Source organism: Gorilla gorilla, chromosome 21 (assembly GCF_029281585.2).
Source record: "Gorilla gorilla gorilla isolate KB3781 chromosome 21, NHGRI_mGorGor1-v2.1_pri, whole genome shotgun sequence".
Lineage (NCBI taxonomy): Eukaryota > Metazoa > Chordata > Mammalia > Primates > Hominidae > Gorilla > Gorilla gorilla.
In genome coordinates, this window is record NC_073245.2 from 9651605 (window position 1) to 9671796 (window position 20192).

The 20192-nt window shown below is 45.6% G+C and overlaps 1 pseudogene; it reads right to left on the reverse strand.

Annotated features, from left to right (window-relative positions):
* Window positions 1-1396: 1396 nt before the first annotated feature.
* LOC134757829 (SH3 domain-containing kinase-binding protein 1-like) lies at window positions 1397-15827 on the reverse strand (annotated as a pseudogene).
* Window positions 15828-20192: the final 4365 nt, after the last annotated feature.

Sequence of the window (20192 nt, forward strand, 5' to 3'; positions counted from 1 at the left end):
ATCACTTCTTCAGTATTATCAACTCTCATTCTTTGTGGCTGTGCAAATCTATTAATGTTTAGTAGTTTCACTATTAAACTCAGGAAATAGACAAAGCAGCTTTTGAGAAACACATCCAACATCTTCAGGGGCCATTAAGGGACCACCCCCTCCACCCCTACCCCTGAACAGTCTCGCAATACAGTAGGCCCCTCATTTTCAGCTAAGGATGAGAAAACAGTTACATAGTCTAAGGCTGAACTGTTCATATACTACAAAGATAAAGCGGACAGGCAAACATCAGTTTCCCTGGGAAAGAAAAAGCAACTCCATAAATGCAAGAAAGTTCCAATGGCTACACTTCAACATGACCCTCCTCCCATTCTCTTGGACCTGAGGAAGGGGTTACAAGTGAGCAAGGCAAATGACATTATGTGAATACAGTTTAAACGATAACACACACGGGTAACCCAGTGCAGGAAATAATACAACTTTCCCTCCCTTGTTTTCATTTGTATTTTACTTTTATTTATTTTTGCTTTAATAATGCATATTCTGTTCACGCAAAAGGTGCAAAGGACAGAAAGCAGGGGTTTAACTTGGCTGATGAAAAATCAAGCAGGATGACATTTCTAGTTTCATGAACAACCTAAAACTAGGAGAAATAGAAAAGTCACAGCTGGTACCACAGAGCACTCCCAACTTCACAGCTGTCTCCTCTTAGGACCTTTGGCTAGGGTGAGAGAAGCTTTGAAGACAGTGGCCTCTAGTGGACTTGGATAAGTGGCAGATTTTTTTTTTAATTTTTAATTTTTTTGAATCATGGTAGCTGCATCACAAAAGCTCCAATCAAGAGGGTGGTAAAAAGAAGGCACAGATCATTGCAAATACCAGACTTTCTCTTTCTCTTTTTGTAAATATACCATCATATATAAGCTAAAATTTCTCTTAGGGTGGTGGGGTTTGCTGGCAGGGAAAGGGACAGGTTGAACCTACAATTGCATATGTAATAGAATCCTAATGGGGGGACAAAGAGCGAGGCAGCTCTTAGCCTGAAGCAAAAGAAAAGGACACTCGCTTCTGACTACGTGTAGTACAAACACTAGGGAAGTCTGTGACAAAACACGATTAAAAAATCATAAAATTATAAAGCTTGTAAACGAATAATCTGAAATTACATTTTATTAATGGAAAATATCATCAAAATAGTACCACTATGGACTAAACTGCCTGAGTTTTCATTTCGCATTGAGATCTCAGAGTAGAAAAGCCTTTAGCACAATTTTGCTCTGTGTAAGTCACAACGAGTGCCAGCCCCAGGACTAAACCCTGGGGAAGATTCTCCTCTTGGATGGAATTTGTGTTGTGCTATCAAGACTTTTGTGCTAATCTTTCAAACAGGGACATTTTGAGGCAAACCTTTAATCTTTTGGCACAAGATTATTTTGGCTGGGGCAGAAAATTTGAGTCTCGGACTCAGGATGAATAATGTGACATTTCATTGATCAAGTATTCATTTTGATTGTAGAGCTTTCTTTATGTCGTTCACTTCCATCTAGAAAGAGAAAAATAAGAATGGAACAAAGTCATAATGAATTGGCTGGTTTTATAGAAGCTGAAAGATTATCAACCTGGTCGACTGAAAGAAAACAATCAATCTGACAATTTTAAAGGTGACATGACATCTGAATAGACAATCAACAGCAATGCCAGAAGTGACATCAACACAGAACAGGCACACAGACACGAGGCACTAGGAAATGGTGCACATTTTGATTCTCAGGCTGCCAGGCTGCAAAGTTTGTCAAAAGCAGCAATAATTCAAGTTTCTTAGCCAGAGGGTAGAGCAGGCGGTCCTAACAGGCTGGGCCATCTGGCAGTGTTGGAAGGCAGCTGTGGTTGGCTCAAGGGGGTGTCTGTCAGCACCCCCAAAATGATGGCAAGCAGCTACCTATCCTTTGTTAAGCAGCATGGGTCCCCATCACCACAAGGGTGCCAACTGGATGAAAGCTAAAAGTCTACCTTCGGTCAATCAGAACTCCCACGCATTCTCTGCCATTTGGTAACAGCAGTGTTGAATCAGAGGCTACAGGGGACAGAGCTCTAACACCCTGGCAGGACAGAAATGGCCATCACTGAGAAATCAAGAGCAAATGCCCCCGAACGTGGACAGCTGTGGCCCCTGGAGCCATAGTGACCACATATAATGAGGCCTCTTGGAAATGGAGGTGGGAGAGGGGCTTTTCACAGAGATGTTTAAGATAAATTCCAGGCTGGGTGCGGTGGCTCACACCTGTAATCCCAACACTTTGGGAGGCTGAGGCAGGCGGATCACCTGAGGTCAGGAGATCGAGACCACCCTGGCTAACACAGTGAAACCCCGTCTCTACTAAAAATACAAAAAATTAGCCAGGTGTGGTGGCACATGCCTGTAGTCCCAGCTAATCGGGAGTCTGAGGCAGGAGAATTGCTTGAACCCGGGAGGCGGAGGTTGCAGGGAGCCAAGATGGCGCCATTGCACTCCAGCCTGGGTCACAGAGCGAGACTCCATCTCAAAAAGAAAAAAAAAAAAAGATAAATTCCAAATGAGAAACCCAATTTGGGGCACATTTCCTAATGTTTCCCTTCCCCAAGACTTCCTGGGGAAACGATATGTAGTAAGCCCATACGATTCTAAGAAGATGGTCACAGGAAATGTATCCAGATCTGCAGAGAGGTGACAATCATTTATTTTTGAAATAAAAGCCCTGACAATGTCCTGCCCCACTGAGCCTAGGACTCACGGGCAGCAGAACCCAAAGGGACGCACCTGCAACCGAAGCCGGATTTTCTTCTCTTCATCCAACTCAGACAATAACTGTTTAATCTCTCGTCTGAAAAGCAAATGGCAATGAAATTAACCAAAATCCCAGACTTCCTTCATCAGAGATCAGAAATCTCTTATTATCATTACAAAATCCATCTGATCCTTTTTTACAAAGAAACTGTGGACAAAACATCATTATTTTCTTTGCATTGTTACTGCTTAAAATTTGTTTCAGACAGTAAGGCTCACCATTATTCTGGGGCCCCTAAAATATGTAGCCAGCAACTGGTGGGTGCGGAAGTGATCTTTGAAATCCCTTAGTCCAAACTTCTCTCAAAAGGATAAGATGGGGAAACTGAGGCCCAGCGTGGTGGCCTGACTTGCCCAATTACTAGACTTCACGTAACCTGTCAGAATATGACAGGTTCATATTCTGTCATCTTCCCCATAACCATTCCTTTATTACAAAATCACTGGGCTTTAAATGTACTTATTATAATTTTTTTTTTTTGAGACAAGGGCTTGCTCTATTGTTCAGGCTGAAGTGCAGTGGCACGATCACAGGTCACTGCAGCCTCAACCTCCCAAACTCAAGCGATCCTCCTGCCTCAGCCTCCTGAGTAGCTAGGACTACAAGCGCACACTACCATGCCAGGCCAATTTTGAAAATTATTTTTGTAGAGATGGGGGTCTATGTTGCCCAGGCTGGTCTTGAACTCCTGGGCTCTAGCAATCCTCCTGCCTTGGTCTCCCAAAGTGCTAGGATTACAGACATGAACCACTAAGCCTGGCTCTTCTTGTAATTTTTATTGCAGATGTTTTTACCACTCCATATATATTTCCTTTATTTTATTTATTTATTTATTTATTTATTTATTTTTATTATTATTATTTTTTGAGATGGAGTCTCACTCTGTTGCCCAGGCTGGAGTTCAGTGGGGTGATCTCGGCTCACGGCAACCTCTGCCTCCTGGGTTCAAGCGATTCTCCTGCCTCAGCCTCCCGAGGAGCTGGGATTACAGGCACACACCACCATGCCTGGCTAATTTTTGTATTTTTAGTAGAGACGGGGTTTCACCATGTTGGCCAGGCTGGTCCCGAACCCCTCACCTCAGGTGATCAGCCCACCTCAGCCTCCCAAAGTGCTAGGATTACAGGCATAAGCCACCGCACCTGGCCTATTTCCTTTATTTTCAATAGGGTTTTTAATTGCTGAAAGGTTACTGGTATGTTTTCATGGATTCTCACAAAATCCTACACAGTAAGTCCCAAAAACTTGGGGGTAAAATAATTGGAGTAACGGTATGGCAATCATGTCTTAGAGAAACTGGCATGACTTAGGATCCACGGCCTAATGCCCTTTCCAACATGAAAAATAATGAAGTGCACAGCACTAACCATCCCACAAAGTTAGGGCTCTATACTTAGGACACTGCAACCATCCAAACACTGGGCAGAGAGCTGTCCTCCATTTTCAGGTATCCAACCCTCCATTTTACATGCATATTTTTACAGACTGGATTGGAAAATCAAGAAACAAAGATGCCTGAGACACCACAGTAAAATAAGGTGGAAGTTATATTGCATTTTCTCACTTCGGATGAGCACGATGATGGTCCCTATTCTCTGGGGCAGTGTCCCAGCTCTGCTGTCAACATACTGGGTTTATATCACAACGAATATGAACCAGTTGTGATTCATTATTGTATTTATTTAAGCACACATCATGCACCCATATCTCATTGGGTACTACTTAGGGATTAGGAAGGAAGAAGGTGAGACTCCAAGCAAATGCTCCAACCCCAGGAGACTGGCAGGCAAAGCCTCAAGCAGTCCAGCTGTGGGGAGTTAATTGGGGAAAGCAGTCCAAAGAAAGTCACTAAGTCTTGAACTAGTGAAATGAAAATGAGCGTAAGTCTATGAGGAGGAAGAAACACAGGGGAATTGACAGAGAAAAGCCAGAGAAAAGCAGGGAGGTGAGAACCAGCTTATTTGGGGATAAGGAGAGCTGGTGTGGACTTGAGTTGAAGGCTAACAGGAAACTGACATGAAGAACTAATACAAGAGACTAGTAGGGACCCACTGACCCTGGGCACGAAGGCCAGACTGACGTAGGCAGCAAAAGGCAGGCTTTGGAAGAGAGGCCACTGTGGGGTGTTGACTCAAGAGATGTTGGCCGGGGAAAGACAATTCCCACCAACTATTTGCAGGCTTCACAGTGGGGGAGAAACATGGTGTGGCAGCCCGGAAGCACAGGGCATTTCAGATGTTGCAGGCACCTCTCAGAGGGTCCAAACAGCTAAAGCCCTGAATTCAAGCCAGTCTGATGCCATGATGGTCCTGTTCAGAAGGCAATAACCAATGCTCTGGGGTATCCTGGGGCCTCTGGGATGTCCTGTCTAGGAAAGGGACACAGGTCACCTGGACGTGGATGGGGCCTTTGGGTACCCAAATGAGTAACCTCCAGAGCCAGATAGGAGCTGGGGACTTTAAGGGGTTAGAGGTAGCCTGGCTGGCCCCAGGATTCCTTCTCAAGTACCATCTGTCAGTCTTGTATATTAATCTGATGGATCTCTTCCAGGCTGGGGTAAGTCCAAGAGGCTTCAATTCCCTCCCAGCCTGAGTGGAACAGAACCCGCTTAGAGCCACATTACTCAAAGCGAATTCCATGGAACCCTCATCCTAGGATGCTCTGGAAAAAAAAGGTTCTGTGATTAAGCAGGTGTGGGACACCTTGCATATGCTATCCTCTCCATCCTCCCAATGCAAAGCGAAGGCTCTGAAGAGCCCTTCAGAAAAGAACTTAAGTTTGCTTAACCCAGTTATCCCCCCAAAGTGACCACAAAACACATTAGGGCCCTCAAGCCAAGTAGAGGGAGGCAGGTGACAGGGCTTCTGCTGAACCCAGACTGGCAGAGGGCTTCATCGCTGTAAGTCTCTGGCTGCATCTCCTGTCACCACCCCAGGCACCTCCAATCCAAGGAGGCCAGTCACCTGGGGATGTGTTGACCTCACCAGGCTGCCCCGTGTGGCCAGGAATCAACATGATGTTTTCGCTGCTGGAGTAGTGTGCTCTTGGCAATCCTAAATCATCGTTCAAAATCCTACCCGGGAAATAACTCTTTGAGGTGCCTCCCTTGATTCTCTCAAGAAACAGCTAACTGATCCCTAAACTCCTCGAGCCTCAGTTTACTCAGAGCAGTGCCTCCCTACTTTTTTTTTTTTTTAGACGGAGTCTCGCTCTGTCACCCATGCTGGAGTGCAGTGGCGCAATCTTGGCTCACTGCAACCTCCTCCTCCTGGGTTCAAGCAATTCTCCTGCCTCAGCCTCCCAAGTGGCTGGGATTACAGGTGCACGCCACCACGCCCAACTAATTTTTTTGTATTTTTAGTAGAGACAGGGTTTCGCCATGTTGGCCAGACTAGTCTCAAACTCCTGACCTCAGGTGATTCACCTGCCTTGGCCTCCCAAAGTGCTGAGATTACAGGCATGAGCCACCATGCCCATTCTCTACTTCTAATCCTCCTATGGGCTTCGTCATTGCAAACCACATCCTGGATGATAATGATGTATGATACTTATTTTTGTGTCCAGGTCTTTCTCCTCAACAAAGTGCTCCTTGAGGATTAGAGATGTGGCGAGAGTGTGTGTGCAGCCATGCAGGAGGAAAGACCCCCACTGCCCCGCCCCGCCCACTGCAGTCTCATGGTGAGAACATCTTACTGAGTGTAAAATCTTGGGCTTCAAGATTCCCTACATCTTCTTCATACATTACTTGTACCTCAATGCAGGCCAACTGCTTCATCTGGCAGCTAAGTGAAGAAATTGCCATTTTTCTGTTGCCAGAGGAAAAGCTAGCTGTTGAGCTTATTTAAGAAGTGGTTCATGTACATACTGTATTTTATGGGGGATTTAAATGCTTTTCTTCTTAGCAGCCTGCTGAGAGCATCAGTCCCTGCAATGGACTCATCCCTCTATGCCCCATGGCCAGCCCGTGCCCTTCCTGCACACAGTAAGTCCAGCAAAAACATGCAGCAAAATTTAGGTATAAATTAAGACTCTCGGGGTCTACACGCACTCCCACCATTGCTGCCACCATCACCGGGGAGACCAGGCCCGCCCTCCAAGGCAGGCTGGGATCCATGCTTTCAGAACTAGGTGCTGGCCTGGCAGAGAGCAACCTGGGTGACAGCCCCCAAGAGTCCCCAGCCACTCACTTCTGCTGGTCCTTCATGGTCTCGATGATGCTCCTCAGCTCGCGGACCTGTGTCCTTAGCTCCTCCACGGCCGCCTGGCTGCTGGCCGCAGGCTCCATCTTTGGTTTTCCTTCCGTGCCGAACAGAGACGGGGAGTTGGCTCTGTGTCCAGCTGTTCCCAAAGAGGATGACGGGGGGAGGGTGCCACTGAGGACAGAGGGGCTGGCCCACCGCCACCTGCTGCCATGGTCCCTGGCTTGGGCGGCAGGGATGCTTTGTTGTCAGACACCTGTGACGAGGGAAGGCAGGGAGGGTTCAGAGCCGGGGATTTGTGTGCTGCGTCTTTGTCCTGGTTAGTCAAACTCTCCGTTAACACCACTGTCCCCACCTCTCTCCACATACTCCATTCACTTGTTCCTTCATCCACAAGCCACCAAGGGCCTGCTTGGTACAGGCATTTCCCCCTTACTCACATGCTGCCTTCTATGTATTTTAAATGTGACCTTCTTTCTGGACAGAGAGTTTCCGACTGGTTCAATATACACATTGAGATGCCCAACTACTTGCCAGGCACCACAAACTCTGAAGTGAACAAGACATGCCTTAATAGGCATTCTCCTGGTCTCCAGGGAGCTCAGAACCCAGTGGGGCGCAGACAGACAGACAGACCAACGCACTGAGATGGGGGGACGACTGCACAGAGGGAGGTGAGCATACAGAGCCCCAGAAACACAGAAAAGGGGCCAGCCATCCAGACGGGCAGGCATCGCAAGCAGGTGCTGACAGTCCCGTCTTGGAGGAGGACCAAGAAGTAGCCAGAGGAAAGGAGGGGCGCTTAGAGAAAGAAGCTGCAGCGGGACGGAACACGCCAGGCAAAGGTCTAGAGACCGCAGAGCAAAATGCATTGGTGGGAAGTACTGCTAGACCGTCAAAGGGGGCAAGAGAGGGCCTTGGGGGCAGAGCTAAGGCTGGGAAGTACAAGCGGCTAGGCGAAAGGGTGAGAGGAGGGCACACGGTGCTGAGGACCATGCTGGCTGCAGAAAGGCTGAAGGGTTGGCAGATCTGGAGCTGGAGAGAACTGCTGGGAGAGTCTTACACAACGTAAGCTAGAAGTGGTCAGGGTTGGACCCAGGCAGTGGCTAGGAGGATAGACACAAGACAACTTTGAGTGATGTGGCGAAGGCAAGCACAGCCGACATAGAGCACCAGGCATTGTTCCCAGTGCTGGGGGCAGGAGTGGGCCAGGAGGAGGGAGACCCTGCCCTCATGGAACAGACGCCTTGTGAGCAGGGAGATGTGGTCCTGGACAGGATGCAGAGGGTGGAGGAGGAAGGACAGATCAGGGACCACGGGTGTGGTGCACACACCAGGCATCGAGATTGTACCTTTCATGGGAGAAACAGCAGATTGAAGAATCAGATAATGATTTACGTTTTTGACACATTGGATTTTAGGAGCCCTTAGTGACTGGGAAAGAGGGGAGGAAGAGGGGATGAAGCAGAAGACAGGCCTGGAGGAGAGTCCAGAAGGAACGAAGTGGTTGCATGCGTGGGTGAAGGGTGCTGAGAGGAAAACTGGGTGGAGTCCACTTGATGGAGCCAGGGAGACAGAAAGCTGCTCCTGGCAGATGAGCACCTGGATGGGAGGTGAAGGTGTGGCCTGCAAGTTTAGGACTTTCTTTCCAGAAACTTGGTTAAGGCAGGAAGACGGGAGAGAGGGAGCATGCTCATGCGGAAGCTTCAGGGGGAGGTGGGATCAGGGAAGGGCTCTGTTCACTTTCCAGAACTGGGAAGACCCTAAGCCGCACGATACGCTGAGAGAAAGAGCCAGCGAAGGGCCAGGCTGAAGATGGAGGAGACTGGCGGGGGAGGCCTGATGGAGAAGTGTCCTGAGGAGGCCAGGAGGGCCGAGGAAGAAGGACAGTCATAGGCGAGAGAGAAGAGGGGTGCCCAGTAGGCCCCTGGGGGAGAAGGCACCAACAAGGGAGCTGGGAGGCAGGTGGCGAGGAGGGAAAAGAGTGGGACAGGATGTTGGGAGGCGGGGGCGATGAGCAGCAGGGCAGAAGTAGAGGCTGGTGGTGAAGCTTGGCAACGCGGCCGTGAGACTCCCTCCAGAAGCAGGTACCCAGCAGGCTACCCCAGCGCAGGAGCCAAAAGGGGCTTGGCTGGCATGGCGAGGAGGCAGAGTCTGGATTCAGGCTGTGCTAGAGGGAGAGACTGGGCAGAGAAAGCCAAAAGCAGATGGGCCATCATTCCCAGCCTCTCTGCTCGCCTTTTTTCTGCCAAGTTACCATTGAGGAAAAGTGCTCTCTGCTGCCAGGAATAGCGCTCCGCCAGCCTGTGCTTTATCATTAGTAGGAGTCAGAGTAAGAGGGAAGAGGAACTGACATTTCTGGAGCAATGATCACATGCCGGACACCGGCTAGACAATTTGAGCAACGATCGGTTGGCACAAGCATTTTACCAAGCAGAAAACTGAGGCTTAGAGAAGTGGCTGAGTAGTTCCCCAAGACTCATAGGTAATAACTGGCAGAACAGGGGATCAATTCCCTATCAACTGGATCCCTCAAGTCCAGCACTGCGACTGTGGCTGCCTGAGTCTGAAGATTCGCACTCTCCTGTCCTCTCCTTTGCTTGTCACCTATTCCTGGGCTTATGCCTTTTCCTGTTGCCCATCCTGCATCCTTGCGGACCTCCCATACTCCTGTGACCCACCAATGCCTTTGCACTGACTGACTTCCAGACACTTCTTGAATCAATGCTTCTCTTGGCATTTCCTATATGACACGCTCTCCCGGCCCATTTCGGCTACTGAGCAATTTTAAAGCCCTCACAGAGTATAGGCCACCGCCCTCCCTGATCAAATTAGTTCAAGTGGAATTTCTAGAAGCACTGAAGAGCACAACATGACAACTCCGGGGAAGTGAAATAGGCTAATGGGATACTGTGTAAATCAGAACCACGAAAACCCACTGTCCACCAGTAGATGTCACTGTAGAGACACCCCAGGGATGTCAAATGAAACTATACCTACGGTCACCAGAAAAAACGGGTCTAAATGCAATTTCTGCAGATGGAATCCTTTTATAAAGAAAGAATGCTTCGGTTTTTGAATAATTACAACTGATCTGTTGTATAGGATCACGTTTTGCTTACTGTATCAGATTTTTCAGAAAATCTATACATGTAAATTCTTAAATCTATGGAGAAGGAAAATTCCACGGTAACCTTTGATTTCTTTGTGCTATTCCTGCTTCAAGTGACTATAGTTTTCTGCTTTTAGACAGAAAGAAGTTGCTAATATTCAGAGAAAATAATTCCAATTGACTTGGTTTTCTTAGTGGGAGAAAATGGAATTTTAAAATCTTGGTTCGTATTCACAGGAAGAAAATTTGCACAAGATGCTCCTCAAAAGTTACATGCAGTAGCTAAAAGTTAAATGTCTTCCTTGTTTCTCATAAACTAATAAAGTATCTGTACTATTCTCTGGGCATGGAATAAAATTAAAGTGTTTTTAGACTATAAATTTATCATAGAATGTGACTCCAAATCAATTTTCTTTAAGAGACCACATTAGTTATTTATATTTATGATCTTCCAACTATAATTTGTGACCAGCTTTGAACATAAAAGACAAGATCTGTGGGCAGAGGGCACAGCATTTAATATATTTAATGTCTTCTCTCTAGATGCCTCAAGGCTTTTTAAATTGTTCTGGTTGTGGTGATGGTGGTAGTGTGTGAAGGTATTTGTGAATGTGTGTGTGATGGTATGAAGAGGAGATCAAACCACAAGAGAACAACATGGGAAATAAACAACTGAACTTGTATCTCAGGGATTCTGCCTAGTTTCGGAGACTGCAACATGCCTTGGGGATTTTGATGAGTAACAGAATCGCTGTCACTGAAGAATGACAAACACCTGCACTGTTTGTGTATCTTTGTTTGGTTTATAACCCATCATTAGCACATGCATGAAATGACAGGGACACCCTCGCCATGGCTGGTGACTCACTTGGGATATGGTAACAGTCTTGGAAGTTTTCTTTGACGCATCCACTCCTCTGTGCGCAAGTGAAATGTGTTCCTCCTTATCCTCTTCGGGACATGGGGAGTCGAAGATATCAGGGCTTGAAAGGGATGACTGATAAAGCCAAAAGAAAATGCTTTTGTCAGAATTACACCTTAGCTGACACCACTTTCGTTAATATAATGCTGTATGCTTTCCAAAGCACTTGACACTGCTATTTTGTCTTCTCACGATAACCCTGTGAGGCAAAAAAGTGTGCTGTTATCCACGCGCTCAAGTCACATAGCTGATTAGTGGCAGAACTGCGACTAAGAAGCAAGGTTTCCTAAACCAGGGATCTTGCCACTGATGTCCATCAATCACTTCATCCTTGCAAGCATCCATCGTCCATCCTTTCCTGCTCCTTCCTCTAAACATTTGCTACCATGTGCCAAGCAGTGAGCTTGTACTGCAGACTTAGTGACATGCCGCACAGGATGCCTGCCCTCACAGGGCTGACAGTCTACCAGGGAAGAACACACAGGTCAACAAGAGGCTGCTCTAATCTGCCTCTCCTCCATTCCCTCCTCTTCCTTTTCCTTGACCTTTTCCATGATCACTAAATCTGCTGCATACGGAAGTGCCCTAAAGGATGTGTCTGAGAGAAAACCATTTCCAGGGATAAGGGCTCACCAGGCTTGTGGTCCAGTGACCAGTGTTTCCTCAGCTTGAGAGCACAGCCCTGCTCGCTAGTGCAACAAGCTCATATCTCCTTTCGTACCTGCTGCTAAATCTCTGCCCTCATTATTGCTGACAGTCAACATTCATTTTGGAGTCTGTATTGCTATAGTATATTTACAGAATGGCAGCATCTTTTGGTAAAATATAGGACGACACCCCTGTTCTTTCTGCCTCACTGTGAAGATCACTATAAAGATAAAAAAGCCAGATGAGGCCAGATGCAGTGGCTCATGACCGTAATCCCAACACGGGGATTATGAGGCGGGAGGATCTCTTGAGCCCAGGAATTTGGGACCAGCCTGGGCAACATGGCGAAACTCCATCTCTACGAAAAATACAAAAATTAGCCAGGCATGGTGGTGTGCACCTGGAGTCCCAGCTACTCGGGAGGCTGAGGTGGAAGGATCACTTGAGCCCCGGAGGTCGAGGGTGCAGTGAGCCATTGACATTGCACCACTGCACTCCAGCCTGGACAAAAGAGTGGGGACCCTGTCTGGAAAAAAAAAAAAAAATTCTGGACCAATTCACTGGAATTCACTTGGTCACAGATGATCACTGGGCTAGAATTTCCCTATTTTGGAACAAAGCAAATTAAAATAAGAGTTCCTATAGCAAGGAATCCTTTATAATGAAGAATCTTCCACAGATCTCTTTCAGCAAGCTCATCTTCAGCTTCATCTCTATGCTTTCTACCCTGGTGGTAGAAAAACAGTCCCATTTAAAGTCACCACTTGGCGTCATTATAGAAAAATTACACCCAAAAATATAGTATGTTTTCTTCTGTTTACTTAAGGCAGAAACCTAATGCATTTTAGGGAATTTTTAAGCAAATTTTTCAATTTAACAGGTTTTATTTGTTAACCTTCATTTAATCTGAAAATCCAATTACCTAGAATAACGTTTCCCCCACCACCAAGCCTTCTTATTAATCTAGGCTTAACTGCTTAGCCACCATACCATGCCTGAATCCTTTCATTTTGAGATTTTATTCAAAAAGCCAGTTCCCTCCATTACAACCTAGGGTTCATGAGCTGCCAATCAAAGCTTGCTCTTTGAGTCCTATAAACATAAAGAACTTCAGCTAGGGTCAGAGGCCCCAGGCTGGGGAATCATGACTGGTGCATTTCCTCCATCATTTCCCCCAGTGACCTTTGAGGAATACGCCCATATCCACTAAGCCTCCACTTGCCTATGAAAAATCCACAGGTGCTAACTGAAGAAGAGTAAATAGGAATTCAATGTACACATCCAAGTAGGGATGAATGGGAATGAAGAGAATATAATATTTATACTTTAAAGCACAAATATATCCTTTTGTTTTAAGTCTGCAAATGAAATCACTTCATATAAAATGCCAAACTTCGAGTCATTGTGCCGTAAGCTTCCTGCAGGCAGTGACCATGTGCTTTTCATTCCAGTTGTATCTTTGGTACCTGGCACAGTGCCGAGCCCATAGGGGATAGATGTCTATAAAGAGTTGTTGAATGAATGAACAACTGTGTAGTCCGAAGGCAGTGAAGATGATATGTCCTCACCACATCCCCCAAATACATACGAACTCTCAGGCATGGGATGTATGGACCAAAGGTGGGACAAGAGATGGTAATTTAAACCTTTCTGTAATTCTGGAAGTCACAAGGCTCTCTAGACCTTGAAAAGTTGGGAAGAATTTGGAAGGAAGACAAAAATGATCAAGGATTTACAGAGAAGATGGAGGAGGTAGGATTGAAAAACAAAATATAGAGATACTAAGAACCAACTAAACAGGTCGTGGGTATAAGAGGGGTGTTGGGGTGGGGTGTGAAGAGGTGAGAGGGAGAAGGGAAAGAAGGTGGTGTTGACAGAGAAGTCTGTATAACAATAAAAAAGTCAGCTACTTTTAAAAGTGTTTCACCCAAAAAGTTGTCAATGCAGTTAGGTTTTTCATACTAAGAGGAAAAATAGGATGACTCAAACCATACTTCCATACTCTAGATATGAGAGAAGAGGTTCCAAGGAAGTGACATTCTTTTTCTTCTAAATGATGACACCTTAGGTGGGATCAGTGATGACATGAAAATAGGAAGTGTCCTGGGAAACCTGCAAAAGGTTAATTCCTTGGTTTATCTGGGTAGAGGTTATAAGGACTTAGACTCACTGGAACAAGGCAATGTGCTATATGGAAATAAATAGAGAGAGAGAGAGAGAGAGAGATCGAACTTATACACAAACACAACTTGTGGAAGGTGGGCTTGGAGGGGACAGAACAACCTGTGGCAAAAGCAAAGCATACATTTCCCTTTGACCCACTTCCAGAAAATTTTTACCCAAGTCAATAATTTTAGAGCAGCATCAAGATTTTTCTGCAGTGGCATTCATTTGAGTGTTGTTTATAATGAGGAACTGGAAACAACATAAATGCCCAATAACAATACATTGGCTAAACGCTCACATACTCATAGGTTAGAAAAATGGGCAGCCATGAAATGTGATGTCAGGGAAGAATGTGTCATGACTGGGGAGAAAGGCACACAACAGAAGAGGAGAAAAGCAAGTTTCACAACGATGCGTACTACGTAATCCTATCTGTGAAGAAATAATTTTATATATACAAATAATTTTTTTAAAAAAAGCTAAGGCTGTATAACAAAAAGTTAACGGTTCTTTGCACTGGGGAGCAGGATTACAGATAACTTTCTTCTTTACACATTTTGTAGTTCAAATTTGGTACAATAAACGTGTAATAGGTTTGCAATAAAAAGTCATTCAAAATGACCCAAACAAAAATCTTCTATGGGTTATCCTGAGTGTTCCAATCAGTCTCTCCTTCATCACCAGGTGCCTCATATGTTTGAAAACAATCTCCTGAAGGTCTGTGTGGTATTCTGTGGAGGGGCACAGGCAACGGGGATTTGAGAGAGAAAGGTTCGGCTGCTGCCTGGCGCTATATAGGAGCAGATCTTTATTTAGTAAAGTTTTGTTTTGTTTACACACCAAACCAGCCTCATTCTCCTCTCCCCACCCATAAAACGTGATTTTTTTTCTTACCCATTTCATTTCAGGTTCAAATAAGAATCAGTCTGGAAGGAAAGAAAAGGAAAGTGGGGATACGGAGCACCTACCTTGCTGGCAGAAACACAAAGAACAAATAGAAAGAAATGCCGCTCAAGTCAAGAAGACTGAAATCACTTTTGGTTGGCAGTGTATCTCATGGCCTCCCTCTCCCAGGGTGTCCACAAATCGGCTGCTTGCAGAAGAGTCCTTAGCTAGAGTTTCTAATCTGTCCTGCTTTTCCGCTGTAGAGAAGTAAGGGGACATACAGTTTGAGGAGACACTTACAGATGTGAGGGACTGGGACGGAGGCCGCCTCCCTGTAGCTTTTGGTCTGCTTGTGGTCGGATGACTGAGTTTCTCAGTAGATGATACCACGGAGTCAAAACCTTCTAAGTCTAAAACAAAAGTAAAACAGTTTTAAGAGACAAAATAGGAGCAAAGACTCTTATGATATGTCATAAGCACCTCTCTTCCTCAATAATAATACTTTCTGTCTGTATTACACTTCATCTTTTACAAAGGCTGTTTACGTCCTTTGGTCATTCAATAAACAGGATTCAAACTGAATGGAATAATCATGTCCTTCTTAGTTTAACAAGCTATTGCATGGAAGAGAGAGAAACAGGATTTTTCTTTTTCCCTTCTACAGCTATATCCATAAATCTTTAAAAAGCTACAGAAAGAGGATTAGAGGAAGAATCCTCTTTTTTCCACAAATCCAAGTCCATTTTAGTAGACAGAACACTCTGGCAGTCTCGACACAAAAGGCAGTTATTACAAGGTACAACAGCCACAAGCGAGTGGATGTCGGTCATTGATTCCAAAAGACAAGAATAGATGGCAGTCCTGCTCCTCTGCACTTGTGACTGGTCTAGAGGCAGCTATGTAGTCCAATTTGAGTTACTGAGCAATATAGGGCAGTATACTGAGAGCCTGTGGGAAACAGATTTTTCTCTCTGTCCAGAGAGAGGCAAGTGAGAAGGCCTTTTGTGTTGCTGTTCCTCTTCTTTCCTGCTTGGGATGCTACTGTGTAAGGACAGGATGTCTGGAGCTGTGGCAGCCATCTGGTGACCATGTGGCCATCTAGTCACAGGATGGCAAGGCAGAAAAATGGAAAATGTTAACTGACAACCCCGATGGGTTGCAACCCTGGGATGATCTAGTGCCCAGACTTCTTGCCGTGTGAAATTAACAAACGCCTGTTATTTCAGCCAGTTTTAATCAGATATTCTTTATTTGAAGCTAAAAACATCCTAACTGCCATAACTGCAGCTATACTGGTCCAGGACAGAGAAGTTAAAAAAAATGATGTGCATTTCCCCTCACTTTATTTTGGGGATAATTCTTTTGCTGATGGTTATAATAAGTGGTCTGGCTGTATGACAGCTTTATTCTATTAATGAACAGGCAGGTGTTATCTGCAAACTATTTTCTTTAGTAGAATATGCAAAATCAAGCACAAGTCACTGGTCAGGAGAAGCCATTAAATTACACCTGGGATTATATTAAGTGACATTATCCTAGCACCTGATGATAACTCCTCTTATCAGGGCAAGGCAGGTATAATGAAAGGTTAACCATCCACAGAGACGGCACAAAGGAAAACATCAGTGGTGCTCTGAAGCCAAGAGGGAGCCCATCAGCATCCAGTACCTGAATGAGGCTCATAAACACCCATCTCTCTAGCTGGGCTCAGCAGGGTGCCAGGAGGACCCTGGCCAGGGGAGGGCAAAGATTCCCCCTGCTAGAATGTGCTTCTCCAGTCCTGGCTCACTAAGCTGACCCCTCTCAGGGGCCTTCCCTTTAAGAGAACCTTATTATTATTTTTTCTTTCTTTCTTTTCTTCCCCTCCCTCCCTCTTTTTTTTTTTTTTTTTTTTTTTGACAGGGTCTTGCTCTGTCTCCCAGGCTGGAGGGCAGTGGCACAATCTTGGCTCACTGTAGCCTCAACTTCCTGGACTCAGGTGATTGTTCCATCTCAGCCTCCCTACAGGCACGCAACACCATACCTGGCTAATTTTTGTAGAAACGGGGTTTTGACATGTTGCCCAGGCTGGAGAAACTTATTTTCTTAAAAGGTTCTCCTCCAGACTCTACCCTGGGACTCTCCTCTACTGAGTCCATGTTGTCTAAAATGAAAATTCCCCATTACACACTTGGATGGATGCAAAAAGCCACCATCTGACATGAACAACCCCCCCAATTCATCTTTTTAAATCACTTTCCCCTGATGATAAATGTAATACATGATCAGCGTATAATTTTTAAAAAACAAAACACGAAATTGTAACAACGAAAGAAAGTCAGCTATAATCTTACCACATCAAGACAAGCACTGTTAGTATTTTGGTATATTCTCCTCCAGGCTTCTTTTCCTGTAGATAGTATAGCTCATACTATATGTAATATTGCATTCTGCTTATTTCCCTTAACCGGATATGCCATGTCTCTAAAAATTCTTTGTAAATATTTTAATTGTTGTTGCACTGCAATTAATCAATCCCATTTGTTGGATAGCTAGTTTCCAAATCATTTCCCCCTCCTATGGTTTACGGTTTTGGAAGAGCGCCGCACAAATATCCTTGCATGTACTCTACACATAATGAGTTTAGCAGCTTATCCGTGCAGATCTCCAACTGTTCTGGAAGAAGGAAATAAGGCCCAGGACAGGGAGTTTGTTGGGGGCCGGGCGGGGTGCTGTTGGGGAGGACAGAGGCATAACGAGGGGCAGAGGAAGGCTCGGGGAGAGGAGAGAGGACAAAAACCCAAGAAGCAGATGCTGACTGGCAGCCAGTGAAGGAGATGGAAGAGGGGGCTGTTAAAGTTTCCAGCAAACAGGCAGCTGCCAACGGCCTTGGCTGGTAGCTACCAGGGGCAGAGCTGGACAAACCTATATCATGGCTCTGTCCAGGAAACTAAAACAAGCTCAGGAGCAAAAACTGAACAGGATGAAGTGACTAAAGAACAACGAAAGGCTAATTAACACTGCTTCTCCAACTCAGCTGCATAGAGGAATCACCTGGACAATTTAAAAAAACAAAACACCACTGCATCCCAGGAACTGACTCACCCCATCTAGGGCGCATCCTGGGCACAAGCAGTTGTCAATCTCCCCAGGGGATGTGAACATGCGGCAAAAGCTGAGAAGCACTGCGCTAGAAGAGGCTGGGGGCTGAGGGGAGGGAAGGGAGTGAGGATTTGGCCAAGCGGAGGAGTGGAGAGGCCACCAAGTGACTGAAGGGTGTTCCAGGGCCCAGTGAATAGAGAGCCTGCCTGGGCTCTCTAACAGTGGGTCCTCCCATGCTGGGCTGAGGAGCGCTGGCCCGATTTGGAGGGCCACAGAGGTGCTGAAGCACTTGACGAAAATGGTGGCCAAAGGCTCGAATGATTGGTGGCAGGTCAGACACACTGCAGCTGGAGCCAGGAAGAGGTCCGAGATGTGACCCAGCATAACAGTGGGGTGGGAGAGGAATGCAGGGAGCCAGGGGAGGGGATGGGACAGCTTTGGGCCCCTCTTAGGATGGAGTTGGTAAGTCCACTTGTGTGTAGGGGTGGACAAGTTCACACCAGGAAACTTCTGCCAGGACTCCAGGGAGGATTCCATCTTTGCCATCCCCCGACCCTCCTGGGCCCACTGAATTAAGTCCACCTGGCAGTTTAGGATTTCAGAATGTGTGAAGTGGCAGTCTGTAATGAGTTATACTTTTAAAACAACCCAGAAGTGTGATGTCTGTCTCCCGCACTTAGGCTGTGAGCCCCAGGAGGGCAGGAACTCATCCTAGTGTTCTCAAAGTCTAGAATGTTCCTAGGGAAAACATGCTAGTTCCTCTGTCAATAAAGGAACAAGCGAACGAATGAACAAACTATCTCAAGAAAAAAACCAGGAATGTAGCTTATAGAAGTGGCTCTTAGCGGGATGTGAGTAGCTTCAAGGCTGAAGAAGCATTCTCTGCTATGGATGCAGAGAAGGCGGAATGGCCCATTCTGTTTTACTGGTTGAGGTTTGCACTAAGAAGACCTATGCACAGTGAAGCCTGGCCACGCTTAGCAAGAGTCTCCAGGACATATGGCAGAGAAGACTGCTCTATTTCTGTCACTCATGAGTAAGAGGAAGGTCCGAATACCTCAGGGGAAGCCACTCTTAACCTCTTAATGCATATATATATTATATATATTATATATTAAAATATAATATATTAAATATTATATTTAATATTTAAATATAATATCTAATTTAATATTTAATATTAAGTGAGTAGGGATGCACCCAACCCAGGTCTTAGGGTGCAGTCTGGCTTCTTGGAAGAGGCCTCAGTTGTGGCACTGAAGGAATTAGTCAGGAGAGGAAGCCCTGAAGGGACATACTCAGATAGGGACTGTACACCTCTCTGGTGGCAGCATGTGAATGGTAAGGGGCTTGAAGTGAGAAATCTATTAACAGTGGTTCCAGGCAAGAAATTCAGCGGCCTTAATAATCTGAGACAGGGTGTGGAGGAGAAGAGATGGCTTCCAGAGATATTGGGAGGTAGCGACATTGCCAGGTTTTAGCTGTAAGCAAACTTATATCCTAAAGCTCTGTTTAAAGTGCACAGCAACATGCTATAATGAATGCAGAGAACCATTTAGGAGCTCCCAAAGAACTCTGCTGGTGACAGCTAGCCTGACTTAGCCTTTTGACTGTTTCTCCTCTGTGCTTTCAGTGGATGTGCTTTACGTCACCTGCAGTCACTGGTACCATTGCTCCTATCCATGGAAAATGAGGCTACATTTTCTAATTGAACCAAATAGAGTGTGACTGAAGTTCATGGAAAATGAGCAACTTCATGTGCCATGAAGAGTCAAAGGCCCTTTCCAAGCCAACTCCATCTTGCCCAACATGAATTATCCCCGTATGTCTGCAGAGAGTTTGTTGTCCAAGTATCACAAAAGCAAAGGGCCTCTCGTCCTTATGAAACTAACTTCTTAAAAATACCCCAGCATTTGCCAGTTCAATAGTTTTGGACTGACTTATGGGCATTAAAACCTTTTTCTCTTAAGAGGAAAAATTCCCAGCCAGGCCGAGAAAGCTCATATCAAGTTTCAGCTTGATTCATTTCAAAACCACCATGAAAATTGGGACATTTTCTCCACACCACAATGGGTTAGTCATGGAAATTCTGCCTTAATCGCAGCTACCATGGCCACAGCCATGAAGCATGTGCTCTGTGCCTCTGAAAAGTGATGTGACAGTATTGGAGAATTTCTCCCCTTCACTGTCGGAAAGCAGAAATGCATTACAGTTCATGGTCTATGGAAAAATGCCAGGGTAACCTGAGGTTCCCTTTTCAGCAAGCAATCTCATATTTGATACATTTTTTTTTCTGTATGGCAGTTTGGTTTGGTAGCTATTTCCAAAAAGTGCTCTTTCCAAACTAAAACTATAGAAAGTTA